This window comes from Impatiens glandulifera, chromosome 6 (genome assembly GCF_907164915.1).
Source record: "Impatiens glandulifera chromosome 6, dImpGla2.1, whole genome shotgun sequence".
Classification (NCBI taxonomy): Eukaryota; Viridiplantae; Streptophyta; class Magnoliopsida; order Ericales; family Balsaminaceae; genus Impatiens; species Impatiens glandulifera.
Window position 1 is genome coordinate 20832965 of NC_061867.1, and position 4785 is coordinate 20837749.

The window sequence follows — 4785 nt, forward strand, 5'->3', positions numbered from 1 at the left end:
TGGTTTTCCAAACATCAATTTTTCCAAAGATAAAGTACGTGCTGCATGTCAAATGGGAAAACAAATAAAATCATCTTTCAAAAGCAAAGGAAACTTTCAATCCGAACGATGCTTAGAATTATTACATATGGATCTATTTGGTCCGGTTAGAGTAACATGTCTAGGAGGCATGCATTATACCATGGTAGTTGTTGATGATTATTCTAGATTTACTTGGGTAAAATTTCTGGAATCTAAAAATCAAGCTATACCGAACCTGATAAAGTTACTTTTAAGGATACAAAATGAGAAATCTATTCGAATTAACCGAATCAGAAGTGATAGAGGAATCGAATTTACAAACAACATTTTAACTACTTTTCTTGATGATTTTGGTATTAGGCACGAGTTGTTTAATGCTAGAACACCTCAACAAAATGTCCTGATTGAGAGAAGAAACCGAACATTCAAGGAAGCCGCAAGGTCCATGATAGCCGATTCGGGTGTTGCTTAAAATTTTTGGGCCGAAGCTATCAATACTGCTTGCTATACTCAAAACCGGTATTTAATTACTAAACATTTTACTAAAACTCCTTTTGAAATATACCATGACAAAGTTCCTAACATCCGGTATCTTAGGAACTTTGGCTGTAAGTGTTATGTTCACATCAACGACAAAAGTTATTTGACCGCTTTTGATGCAAAATCCGATGAAGGAATAATGTTGGGCTATTCAGCCGTAAGTAAAGCATATAGAGTTTACAACACTAGAACTTTAAAGGTTGAAGAAACATCTCATGTTGTTTTTGATGAATCGATTGAACGAAACACTGCATTACCCTTAGACCTTCACAACAGAATGGAAAATTTCAATATCTATTCTGATGATGAAGATGAGGTTCTGGTCTATAGACGGTTTGTCCATGATCAAGCGGTTGATACTAAACCTCAGCCTAATCAAGCTGCTTTACCGCAGAAAGTTGACGCATCAGTTTCAACTGAGGAAATCGGTCGGTCTGACTCTGTTCAGCCTACCGATCCGTCTAACCTTGATCAGTCAACCGGATGCTTGGAAGACACATCCAGAATAAACCGCAGAAGGAATAAAAATCATCCTCTTGAACTGATAATAGGTAACATCTCATCACCCGTCCAAACTAGGCGACATAATTTGGAACAATATGAAAACTCAGCTTTCATATCACAAATTGAGCCGAAAAAGGTGGATGAAGCTTTGCTAGATCCCGATTGGATTTTAGAAATGCAAGAGGAACTAAACGAGTTTGAGAGAAATAAAGTCTGGTACCTAGTCCTTAGACCAAAACATAAATCGGTCATAGGAACAAGATGGGTATTCAGAAATAAACTCAATGAAGACGGTTTAGTTACGAGGAACAAAGCTCAGCTAGTGGCTCAAGGTTACAAATAGGAAGAATGCATTGATTTTGAAGAATCATTTGCTCCTGTGGCTAGTCATGAGGCCATTAGAATATTTTTGGCATTTGCGGCTTTCAAAAATTTCAAAGTTTTTCAAATGGATGTTAAAAGTGCTTTTCTAAATGGTAAAATAAATGAAGAGGTGTATGTTGATCAACCTCCAGGTTTTAAAAATCCAAAACAAATGAATTATATTTACCGGTTAAACAAAGCTCTTTATGGTTTAAAACAGGCTCTAAGAGCCTGGTACGACACATTAACCGCATTCTTATTTAATCATAAGTTTACAACAGGTTCGGTTGATAAAACTCTTTTCAAATTTGAGAAAAAAGAACACATATTACTTGTTCAATTATATGTTGATGATATTATTTTCGGTTCAACCGATCAAAAATTATGTGATAAATTTTCAAAAATGATGACTGACAAATTTCAAATGAGTATGATGGGAGAATTAAGTTTCTTCTTAGGTCTTCAGGTCAAGCAGATTGAAACCGGAACTTTCATAAGCCAGCCAAAATACACAGCCGAACTGTTGAAGAAATTCGGAATGAACACATGTGTCGAGGCGGCTACTCCGATGAGCTCATCTGTGAAGTTAGATAAAGACGAGGAAGGTCAAGTAGTAGACATAACAACATATCGAGGAATCATCGGTTCACTACTTTACCTAACAGCTAGTCGACCGGACATCTTGTTCGCGGTCGGAGTATGCGAGAGATTTCAAGCAAATCCAAAGCAATCACATTATACCGTGGCTAAAAGGATTCTCAAATATCTGAAAGGAACTCAAGACGTGGGCCTATGGTACCCAAAAGACTCCAGCTTTAATCTAATAAGTTATTTTGATGTAGACTATGCAGGCTGCAAAATCGATCGAAAGAACACAAGTGGGACTTGTCAGTTTCTAGGAGACCATCTGGTCTCATGGTACAGCAAAAAGCAAACTTCAGTTGCAACTTCAACCGTAGAGGCAGAGTACTTAGCAACCGGAAGCTGCTGTGCACAACTTCTCTAGATCCAACAACAACTCAAGGATTTCGGTGTAACTGCTGAAGAATATCCAATTTTCCGTGACAACCCAAGCGCAATAGCAATAACATACAATCCGGTGTTGCACTCAAGAACTAAGCACATTGACATAAGACATCATTTCATCCGGGAGCATGTGCATCAAAAACACATCCGACTGGAGTATGTCTCAACCGAACAGCAAGTGGCAAATATCTTCACCAAACCGCTACAGGAAGCTAAGTTCTCTTACTTCAGAAATATCTTAGGACTTACTGATAGTAAACAACTTATGCCATAAAACATCATTACATGCCTTCAAATATACATCATCATGAAAAACCGGGGCATGAGCTCAAGGAGAAGCTCACGTTTCTCAAGCCGTGCCTCAATAGGAAGTTAAACACTTAGGGATACTAACCGGAAAGATGTCTCCGGTTATGCCTGACAAACTCACACTACCAAATCACATGTATCTATATCGAGTGGTTCAAATGACTTGGTAAAATAGATAGTTTACTCCAAAGCTGAACAAATGTCGATCTGTTTCGACATTTCTTCACACCAGAATAAGATATCTCGATAAAACCATTCATGGAAAACCAACCAATAAAATGCATCATGATTTCGGTAAACTAAAGTTTTCAGCCTAACTTGGGACTGTTGACCGCGTTTCCATGCATACCTTGAAAATGGAACCTATAAATCATAAAACAGTCTACCTCAATCGAGATGACGACACATGTCCATCATCAAGAGAGGAAGACTAACATTTGCTCCATATATTTATTGTAATCATGAAAATCTTTAGCCATCATTACAACTGCATTGGAACTAAAAATTGTACATCTAAACAAGTTAACCTTACACTAATTACTTGATGACATCATTAAGCATGCCCACATCCCTAACCTAGCCGAACCCTTGTCTATTTAAACAACCCCTCACTTCTCAAACATTTCATAAGAACATTATCGAAAAAAATACTTAAGCAAAGACTATCTAAAAGAACATGAACACTTCTCCTCTCTCTAAGAATATTCTTCTAGCCGACTTCGACTCAATATATCAATATGAGGAGTATGACATTAAGGAGTTGTTTCTTGCCCTTGAAAGAACCGGGCTAAGAAAATTCATGGAAAATCGTTTCATCATCGACTACTTGGTAGTCGATGAAGTCTTTGAGACTTCTAAGGAAGTGCACCGGGACATCATCCTAGCGCAAGTCTACAGCCAAACTTTCCTATTCAGCGAGACTGATTTGCTGAATACTGTGGTTTACCAACTGAAGGGATAACGAACCTTACACACTCTCTAGTGACCATTGAAGAAATGTGTCACTTATTCTCAGGCTCTAACATTCCGGTCAAAACCTGGGGTTCTAAAAGTACAAATTTCTCACAAGTACCAGATTCTCAACGAGATTCTGGGAAAATCAGTTCTGGGTAGGGAGAAGAGCTACTACTACACCCAGCAAGTCTTTGAGATGATGATTGCCATCACAGTTGGTACCCCGGTGAACTGGTCCTGGATCATCTTCAGCAATCTAAAGAGAATGATCACTATCAACAAAACCGGCTATGCTCCTCAGCTGAGCGGTTTTTTGCGCTAGTCTTAACATCCACTCTGGCCCATGTGTCACTCTCCATCCGAAGCACTTACTAACCAAGGAGAGAGTTTAAGAGATGATCGACAGATGGGACAAGGCAACAACTAAGAAGACCTCAACCGTTGGGTCATCCAACGTTTAATCCTTTCTTGTCTTTTCTCTTAACCAAACCATGACAGTTCCTTTTCTCATTTTACCGAACCGGTAATTTTGTTGTACTACCGGTTTGGTACACACTTAATGAAAAATCATTTCCTTCCTCTTTTAGCCAAATCTTGAGTCAATAAAAACATTAATACTCTGAAATATCCTACACCAAATAATCTCAAATCATTATTGGAAAACAGACATATTTATTTCCCAAAAGGGGTGCCTAGTCCGGATAGACTAGTCAGTCTACATCGCACCTTTCCAAATAGGTCATTCTCTTAAAAAGGCATCAAGCATTTATTGACAATACATAAACGGTCAGATTTTTCAAAATATTCTCATTAAGTGCCTCCTAACCGCCCGCACTATATAATGACATCATTCCTCTTCAACCAAATCACATTTTGAAATCATCTATATCTCTCTATACTTTGAACTCTCACTTTTATATCACAACCCTCTCTCTGTCCTTCAAAATAAATGCTGAAATCTGAAACTCCATCATCATCGATTTCGAAACAATCATTGAGAACAGACTCAGCATTGTCTTAATCGAACCTCTGATCCAATCCGGTCTGCAAACATTCTTTGAAGGATCG